The sequence below is a fragment of the Condylura cristata genome, unplaced genomic scaffold, assembly GCF_000260355.1.
Source record: "Condylura cristata isolate star-nosed mole 26May11 unplaced genomic scaffold, ConCri1.0 scaffold00017, whole genome shotgun sequence".
Taxonomy (NCBI): Eukaryota; Metazoa; Chordata; class Mammalia; order Eulipotyphla; family Talpidae; genus Condylura; species Condylura cristata.
The window spans coordinates 42,385,395-42,395,999 of record NW_004567118.1 but is presented as its reverse complement, the minus strand read 5'-3'; the positions used below and the strand labels follow the sequence as shown (position 1 = coordinate 42,395,999).

The window sequence follows — 10,605 nt, the reverse complement described above, 5'->3', positions numbered from 1 at the left end:
ATTCAGTAGGAAGACACACTGCATCCATGAAATTAATATTCTTAAATCTAACTTTAAAAGAGTAACATATAATTTAAATAACATATAATTTTAAAGAGTAATAAAATAATTATAGAGCCCTGGAAGGCAGGGAGAGGGAACAGTGTCTGCTGGGGGGAAGCTCTCCACCAGGGACAGGCTAGACTAGCAGCAGCTGGCTCAGGCGGTGTCTCGAGCATGGCAGTGCCCAGAAAAGGAAGAAACTGAGGACTCAGGGGACGAGGTGGGTAGGCAAGAAAGGAAGGAGTTCTGAAGGCACTGGGAATCTCACTACTACAGTTACTTTTGCCCTTTGTCAATGGGCTCCTAGCCCAATATATGTGGTGATGGTGGATGGAGGTGATGACTCTGATTTTAGTGATGATGAGCACTGTAGAGGATCTAGCTTAAGGGGGAGAAAACAGACAGTTGAAGATGATTTGCTGCTCAAAAAGGTCATCTCAGAAAGAAATCTGTGAAAAAAGCAGTCCATAAGCAAGTATCAGCAAAATTACAGGGTAAGGAAGAAGCAAACAGATGATTTCAACACTTACTGTGGATGCTTTGCAAAGACATAAAAAAAAATTGTAATGACATATAAAAATGACAATATTTTTATATTGAAAAATATAAAAGTCATAGATTGAAAAATTATATATTCCTATGGAATGAGAAGGATGAAATGAAATGACAGAAGAGACTCACAAAGAGATACTATGATAAACTACTCAAGGAATACTGCATAGCAGATCTCTGTAGGTCAAAAAAAAGAAGTTCACATTTAGGTGGATAAGAGAAAAATAAGTAATTTCCAGAATCGGCCAGTTTTTCTGTGGGAATATTTATTGTGATAAAAAAGATGGCATAGAGAGTTGGGGAATTAACTTCGGTTATATTGAGCAAAATGAAAAGATAAATGCATTTGTTAGACTAAGATTATACCAAAAGTGTTCCTTTAAATTAAATTTTCATCATGTGAGAAATGTCAAAAAAAGAAAAAGAAAGGATATAGCCAAAAGAGGTTATGAAGAATCATCACCAAAAAAAATCAGATTATCTTCTACAGAAGTGATTGCCAATAAGAAAAACAAAGGACAGTCATTCTCAAAGAAACTGGAACATCCTGTAAATACAAACCTGATAAGAAACGAAGTACTTCAGAATCTGAACTTTGGAAGGGCCCACTGCCAGGGTCAGGGGAAAAATCTCAGCAAGAATTTGCTGAATATTTCAAGATTTGCTCCAGTGGCATGTGAGAAAGAAAGCCGATATTCCTTATATGAAAGTGCACTTTGAAACTATTAACCAAAGCTTGTTTATAAGTTGCAGCATAAATGGCTTGTCTTTGGAAACAAAAACTCTCAAGAAAAAAAAAAGATACAAAGCCTCAAAAGTGGGATTGGAGTAGGGAACACATTATTCTTCTAATGTAGACCAAGAGGTAGGACTGTACTCCTTGAAGAACATTGTGCACTGGGAAATCCATTTCACTTCTAGTTAGCTTCAGATCCCTCTGTGGTCAAAAAGAAAGAATTGGATTTAGATCATTCAAGATCTAAATTTCAGTTTCCAACACTCCATGCTTCACCCTTGTCAGGACTCTGCCATGACTGCCCTAAAAAGCAATATTAAATAATGGGAAAGACATGTGAAGGAGTAGAAGATATAGCATAAATGACCCCAAACCACATTTAATAACCACATTATTTCAAAATAATTAATCCCAGCCATGATAAAAGGTATCAACCAACCTTCGAGTTCAAGGTGCAAGGCTTTTGTACAAGGCAAAAAAAGCAAAAGACAATGTATTATGGTTACAAGTTTGCCTCCAACATCTGTCCAATGCTTTGAGGATGATCAGCCCAAACTGGTGAGCCAGAACAGTGGGGGAAACACAGAGATGAGCTGCAGATGACAGAACTAATAATGCACTTTAAATTCTGGAGAGTTTTCCTTTCTAACTTAAAAAAATTAGCTCTTGGGAAAATTTTTTCTCACACAAAACTAGCAATAAAGGATTGATCACAAAGATATACAAATAACTGATGTAATTCAACAAAAAATAAACAACCTCATCAAAAAAAAAAAAAATGGGCAGAAGAGATAGACACTTCTCCAAAGAGGAAATGCAGGTGGTCAACAAGCATATGAAAAATGTTCAACATTACTCGTAATAAGGGAGATACAAATTAAAACCACCTCACACCAGTGAGAATGGCGCGTCTTAAAACAACTAGCAACAACAAATGTTGGTGAGGATGTGAAGAAAAAGGAACTCTCCTGCACTGCTGGTGGGAATGCAAACTAGTGCAACCACTATGGAAAAGACACAAAAATACTGATTCAAAAAGATACCTGCACCCCCATGTTGATTGCCACTTTAATCACAATAGGAAAGACATGGAATCAACCCAAATTCCCAAAAGTAAATGACTGGATTAAAAAATGTGGTACCTATGCACAATGGAATATTACTCAGCAATCAAAAAGACAAACACATGATTTTTTTTTTTTGAAGCAGCATGGATGGAGCTGGAAGGGAGCATGCTTAGTGAAATAAGCCAAAAAGAAAAAGAAAAATACTGGATGGTTTCACTCATAGCAGTAGCATAAAGGACCGGGGAGGGGGGTAATAATAATGAACAACTATATACCAGAGACATTTTATGGGAGTGGAGTGGAGTGGGAAATAGAATAAAAAATGGGGGTGGGGTTGGGGGAAATTGCACTGGACTATGGTGATAGCACATGGGTGATTTGGTGATGGGAAGGCCACGGGGATTACAACTGAGCTGGAAAAAGGCATAAAATGGTGTAAAAATAAACTATTATATTATTTAAAAACAAATTCCTCACCAAAAAAAAAAAAAACCTTAGGTCTTAAATATGATGAGAATTACCTCTTAGAGACAACTGAGAGAAAATGCACACTGTGGCTGGCATAGGGTGGGGGGAAGTTCTGCGTGTGCTGCTCAGTACCCAATCATGAGTGTCTGCACAAAACAGGTCCTCAACACATATTTGATTGAATGAATTATCTATAGTGTCTACACAGTGCACATGAATCTCAAAAGCTTAGCAGTAAGATAAGTTGAACGACTAATGTAGTTGGAATCTTTGTGAACTATGAGGGAAAACTTTTCTCTTACATTTAAATGGCATTTTAAAGTGTTTCTGTGACATTTTCAAACTAAATGTTTATGATGTAAAAATTGTAAGACTCAAAATACATACTGAATGTGTAAGTACAAATACATTTGTAAATAGCTTTAAAATGAATAATCAGCCCACACTTTCATTTTTAACCACCTCATCCCAAAATATGCAAATGAAGTTAATAATGAATGTGGGAAGAAAAGCTTTTACATCTATATTTAATATTCTTTTACTATAGATTTAAATCTATTCTTTTACTATAGATTTAAATCTATTCTTTTACTATAGATTTAAATCTATTTTCATCATAAAGTATACTCTTGGAATTCTTCCATTTACCCCTATAAAATATTTCTAATTCTAAACTTTTTAATAGAAAGCACTAACCAACTGAGAGCAGAAAACTCTAATCTCAACCTGCTCAAAAAAAAAAGACAAAAATTGAAGAAAGAAAATTATATGTAGCTAATGCTGTCCACAAAAGAAAAGAAATCCTTGTAATTCTTGGAATTTATAGGTAACTAACCAATTAGTTTTCTGGAATTAGCAGAAAGCAGTCAGGGAAAGATTATTCAAGAATATTTTCAAGTTCTCAAGGAAATTTAAATAGCTAAAGAGTTGTGAACTTTACTGATCTGCATTATTGAAAATGAGAGAAGAACCTAAGATCATTTATTTTAAAACAAGATTAAGAAAATAAAGAAGAGGGCCCTCCCTGGTGGTGCAGCGGGGGGTTAAAGCACAGCACTGAGAATCTAAAGCCGCTTCCGCATGAGTTCGATTACTGCCTGCCCGGGAGGTGACCCCATGGCGGGGCAGACCTCTCCTGACCCGCCCGCTGCTCCCCTCAGCAGTGTACTTCGTTGATCTGCCTGTCCTGTTCCCCACTCTGTCTCTGGTGAAGCCTCTCACCGCCCCTGAGCCTCTGGCCTGTACCCCAGTTCTGTATGCACAAATAAATAAATCTTTAAAAAAAAAAAAAAAAAAAGAAAGAAGAAAAGTAGTTATAAGATTTTACTTTGAGATTGTTACCAAGGTGCTTGTATTTCTTTAAACCTTGCTCTACAATGTATTATATTTTAAAGCTAAAAGGCATTTCAAAGAACTTTTAAATGTCAATATTAGCAAACATTGTGCTTTTGATTTTTTTTTTATTAAGAAAAAGAAGCTAACTATGGTGATGGCACACGGGTGACTAGGTGATGGGAAACCCACGGGGATTACAATTGAGATGAAAAAAAAAGTACAAAATGATGTAAAAATAAACTACTATATTATAAAAAAGAAAAAGAAGCTAAAATAGGAAAAAGCTCTATGTTCTAGTCACATCAGTTAAACACTGCTATGCGAAGGCCCTCATCGAACCACAGACCCAAGGACAGGAACCCCATTCACATGCATCAGCGTGTACAGGGAAATAAAAATTTCCCCTTGACCATGTCTCATAAAACTAGAAATTATGAGAAATGTCCCACTGCTGGGAACACAGTTCTAAAATTCCCATCGACGCTCTTAGTCTTCCTGGCTGAGTTAATGAGCCGCAGTTCAATCATAAAGTATAATTGAAATAAACATCTCCTGAGTTTCCAGTTTTGAAATGGACCTAATATTTGTTGAACATCTACTGACTATATGCAGGAGACTTCATGAACAAGGGTGACCTGGTCATGGATCCTGATCTGCAGGGCAGTTACAAGCTGCTGGAGAAGACAAAATGCAAAGTGTGGATACCGACTGTATGCAATCCATAAGCGTTTCCTTCAAGGGAGCTGCAGCTGGTGTTCAGAAGATGGCTTATCCATGCAAAGCTCAGGCGTGAAGCTTGGAGACGCTGTCATTTAAGCTGGATTGTAACATGTAGGATGGTATTTAGGGAGAGAAGTAACAACACTAAGAAGTGGAATTTATTGGCTAAAAGTGGAAATCACAAAGTGGCAGCCAACAGTTGCATTTGTGTGGCCTAATGAAAAAAAGTTTCATTTTTTAAAAATTTGAATCAGTTGTCAGCATTTTAAAGCTAAGATTTCACATAAAATCTTGGTTTTATGGCTTTGCTTGAAAAAAGCAGATTTCACAGAGCCCATGTCCCTGCATAACAAGAGTCAGCTGGAGCTCTGCAGCAGCTGCTCCTTTGGAAGGCAAGGGTCACTTAATGCGGAATACAGAGAACCAAACAAAGGGTCCAAGAGAGACAAACTTTAAAACCAACCCTTGAGAGTCGACCATAGAGCTGAGGCATCCAGAGGGGGAGGTGGAGGAGGAGGGGGCCTCACAGGGTGGGCAGGGAGCACAATGCACTGTGGTGGGGCCTGAGGGTCTCTGGTGGTGGGTGCAGGGCAGTGACTGCACCTGAAGGGGGAGGGCCTATATTTCCAAAGGCTAACCACGATGTAAAACAGCATTTAAATTTTTCAATTAAAAAATATAAAAATAAGGGCCCTCCCTGGTGGCACAATAGATTAAAGCACAGCACTATGAAGCTGTCGCAGCCCCTGCAGCACGAGTTCGAGCTTCAGCGAGGAAGGTGACCCACATGGCACAGCTGACCTCTCCTTACCTGCCTGATACTCCCCTCAGTAGTGTGTTTCAGTCAATCTGTCTGTTCTGCTCCCCACTCTGTCTCTGGTGAACCCTCTCACCCCTACACCTCTGGCCTGTACCCTAGTTGTATATGTGTAAATAACTACATCTTTTTTAAAAAATAAGAAATTCAGAGGCTCTGCAGATGCACCCAAGCCTCACTCCTCCTGTCTCCTTCTTTGTGTCCTGCGAGTCCCACAGGACAGTGCCTTCGGACTCCTGGTTGAAAGTATGAGAGTGTGGCTCATACCGGAGGCCTGATGGTAAATACTCAACCATGGACTGGGAGTGGGTGGACAGGATGGGAAGATCCATGAAATTTTTTTGCACTTGCCAATTTCTCTGGTGTGAATATTTTCACCATGGCCAGTTTCAAGCATTTTGTCACTGGAAGTGGATTTAAGAAGAGATGTATACAGTGGGTTCTTGCAAAATAGTAAAATCAGAACCAACAGACTGCAGCTGGGTGGGGGCAGGTGGTCAGACAAACGAGCATTCAAAGGCAAGATCTACTAAGGAAGTTGCCAGACTCTCCAAGCACCAGTGTTTCCCTGTACTGACCAGAAGAAACGACTTGCCACCAGGACCACTGGAAAGTTTAAATGACTCCCATGTCTGTCCTGCAATTCATCACTGACAAATATCACTTGTTTCCTATTTAGTCTCCATTCTGAGTTTTTTTATGTCTCTGTGTGTGTATAGGTGTTTCTTTTTAAAAAAAAAATGTTATTTTTCACTAATATCTAGTTCTTGCATATCAGTTCATTACAAAAGTGAGGGAGTTGAAAATACATTTAATCATTTTTGGATTCAGTGTATAATAATAGAAGAAATGTGAGTTGAGGCTGACCCAGAAGCCAATGCTACCTTGTTTTATTGAAGAATTGAGGAAGAGTCAGGCCCGCTGTGCAGGAACCGTCCGTTGCCACAATGGCTCTGTTCCATCCAAACTGTTCTGTTTCCAGAATGCCAACCTGTGGCAGCACCAACAGATCTCACTGTTCGGCTGGGTGGGGAGGCCCAACAGGATGAGACAAGAGGGAAAGGAGTCTTGCCACTTATTCTCCCATTCCCCAGGGGAATACCACAGCTATCTGCACCCCTCAATGACAGCCTTCTGTCAGCATCCCTCTCTTTAGCACTCTCTGGTTCTGCTTAGGTCCCTGTTATTACACTCAGGTCCATCACTAGCCTTCGTGGTTTCCTAGAATGTGCCCACATCTATGTAAAAAGTTCCTTTTAGCCACAGAAATAAAATTACCAACTTTTATTGAAAGTTGAATACGAATTTTATTGAAGATGAAACTGGAATCAATACAGTGACTTGCACAAAGCAGGTTGGTAGCAACAGACAAACTAGGTTAGGACACAAGTGTCTTGAATCTCCTTCCAGATGTCTCCATTCTACTCATGAGCCCTGAACTGCATCCACCAAATTATGGGAGAGCCCATTGTGTGAGCACCTCCATATACACACACAGACACACATACATGTACATGTATGCAGAAAACATATTTATATATATAGACACAAACACACGTCAGAGAGATACACATAGACACAGTCACACATGGTATGCAGATATGTGCAATGAGTCAGAAGTTTATAATAAACAGCATTCCTGGGAAAATTAAAGGAGGAGGGAGGAGCATGGTTTGAGTGTTGTATAGGAAAGGAATGTTGAAGCCACACTGCTATTGGAGAGGCTGACTGAACCCCACCTGCAGCCCCTTTCCCCTCCTCCCTTCACTGATCCCCAATGTTGCATGGGAGGGAGAGAGTGTCAGTGGAGAGTATAACAAACCTTTCAAACTCCAAATAGGGACAAGTGAAATAGGACCTGTAGGGTGGCTTCTAGGTACAAATGGCAATGGGAAAAATGAGTTGAACACTAAGATTCTGAGATTTGGACATCTCAATGGCTTAAGAGGATAAAATATGGGGTACTGGCATTATACAAAACAACAACAACAACAACTTACAACTACAGGTTGCAAGAGGGTCGGGAAAGTAAAGGAGGCATTAAACAAGGCTAGGCAAGTTTTGTTTTCTTCATCTTAGAGCTGGAATTATAGGTAATTGTGCTTTATTAAGTCCTTTTCCCAGGACTAACACTGTCCAGAAAATTCTGCCATAAGAATTTTTGGTCCACCTGCCTGCTTCCAGGCACCTGAGCATCCATGTCCAAACTGCAAATGGAAATCCTAGAAATCCCAAGAATTTGACAGATAATTTACTTTTGTAAGTTAAATGTACATATAGCAGGACTGGTTTTCCATACACACTAAACCAGCTTTTCCTCAATTGCCATTATCACTCATAAATGTGATCAACAGTAACCAAGTGATTTCTTAGTTCCCCCAGAAACAAGGACTTCGGCAGTGGGAATTGATTGGATACAGGAAGCCCAGGTTATTCCAGAAAGCCAATCACCACAGTGGGTATCTAAAGCAGACCATGCAGCAGCCCCAAAAACATGGTATTCCTCATGGGTATTTCTTTACTACCAGCCAAAGCTATTCTGATGCCATTTCCAGGCTGTATTCTTGCTTAGGAATTGCTCGTGGGCCTTAGGTAGGCTTCCTGGTTTCTGTAGCTGTACAGGGTTGGTAGAAAAAGAGAACTCACACACAAGTGCACATACTGGTAGCTGGAGGTTGGCAATAAAGCACGAAAATTCTCAGAAAAGTGGGCACACCAGGGAGAGAGATAAGAATGTAGGATACTAGCAAACTCATACCACTGGCACCGGGACTATAGAAAAAACTAGAATACACCCTGAGGGCATGAACTGAACCCTCCTCACCTTTGATCTCCAGGCTGAGCTGTATCACTGTATCTGGGCTGCCAAATTTTTACCTTTGGGAAGCCTGAATATCACCACTGGGAGGGAGGAAGGTAGAATGATGCAAATCAAAGTCACCAGAAACTTCTACCAACAGGGACTGATCCCTTTCAAGTTGTAACTACTATAGCTCTTTTGTTTCAGGAATTCGTAGCAGTATTCTAAAAACAAATAACTAAAATAAAACGTCAAGCCACTTGACTAGATTACAAATCACCTGTATGTGTAATTTTTTTTTTAAGATTTATTTGTGCATACAGAACTGGGGTACAGGCCAGAGGTAAAGAGGTGATGAGAGGATTCACCAGAGACAGAGTGGGGGGGCAGAACAGGCAGATTGATGAAGTACACTGCTTAGGGGAGCAGCGGGCAGGTCAGGAGAGGTCTGTCCACCATGTGGATCACCTCTGGAGCAGGCAGGGATAGAACTCATGCAGAAGTGGCTTTAGCTTCCCAGTGCACGTGTATATTTTTATGTACATCTCAGATACTAGTCTCAAGTGAGGTCTATAGACAAAACTAATCACAACACTGACATTTTTACCAAATGAGAAGACTTGACCAGAAGTTATAAAAATCACTTCTCCCATAGTCCTTCTAATAGAGAAAAACACAAGGGAAAATAGTGTGCAAAACCAATAGGAAGAAAGTCAGAGAGGATATTGGGCAGAGGGATCCACAACAGAGCTCTCACTCCATCCTAATGGGTCCCAAAGGAACCCTGAAACTCAATGGGGGCTCCTGACTGAAGCCTCTTTTGTGTGGAGAGCTAGTGTTCAATCACATTTTATGACTTCGCAGCTTTTCAACCAGAGGAATTCTAGCAAGAAAGTCTTCCTTCAAGTTTTCTTTATGAGGTGAGCCATGGGTTCACTATTTCTGTCCTAGCTAAAGCTTGATTCTAAGATTCCTTCTTGTCATCTTTCAGATTCTTAAGGAAAAAAAGAGTTGAATTAGTTTACTTGAGGACAAGTTTAAAGAGACACTAGATAGAAAGCAAGAAACTACATGAGAGGTTGGAATATTCCATAAGGTTGTTCTTCCCTGCAAGGACAAACAGTTCTAAATATCTCACATTATTTATGGAACTGACCTGTTAGGTTTTCCACAGATCTTAAAGTAGGAACTAATTGCTGTTTTCCTCATTTAATTTTTCTTGGAAATGATTTGAAAACTTGCAGTGTAGTCTTCAGAATTAAAGGTTCCCAGTCCCTTAGATCAGGAAATGGAAGAAGTCATTTCAGTGGCACCAAAAAAATAAATAAATAAAACCACACCAGAGTCAACAATTGTTTCCCATTTTAGGAAACAACCATTTTGTTGTATTTTTTTAATTAAATTTACTGATTTGCATGTCTATTTACATTGTTGTTCATTTTAAAACAGTGTTTCCTTCCCCCCACCCCCAATTTGCCCATGTATGATCACCACAGCCCTCCACATCCTTCCCTCCTTCTGATCCCTCTCCCTTTCCCTCCCCTGCAGGGTATCTCTAATTTACATTGCCTGTTTGTTTTTGTTGTGTTGGGTTTTGTATTGTGGTAACAATACAATTTTCCCCCTGCCTTATTTGGTTCTCTTATATTCCTCCTATAAGTGAAACCATTCGATATGTTTCTTTTTCCTTCTGACTTATTTCACTAAGCATGATCCCTTCTAGCTCCATCCATGTTGCTGCAAATGGCGTGAGTTTATCTTTTTGATTGCTAAGCAGTATTTCATTGTATATATTTACCACATCTTCTTAACCCAGTCATCTATTTTTGGGCATTTGGGTTGTTTCCAGGTTTAGGAAACAACCATTTTTTGGAAATGACCCTTCTCTCAGGTGTGGTGCTTCCCTGAGATTCTGAATCAAAGGCAGTTTACTACCATTCACCATCTTTGAGAATCCATTGGGTGGTTCCATGACAGAAGTCAAACTTTTGGTCCTAGATATTTGGTTTTGATGTGATAAAAAGTAAGCCACTCCACCCTCACTAAGAACACAACTCCGGGCCCTCCC

The 10,605-nt window shown here is 39.7% G+C and overlaps 1 pseudogene; it reads left to right on the top strand.

Moving 5' to 3' along the window:
* Nucleotides 1–365: 365 nt before the first annotated feature.
* LOC101627404 lies at nt 366–1,274 on the top strand (annotated as a pseudogene).
* The last annotated feature ends 9,331 nt before the right edge of the window (nt 1,275–10,605 follow it).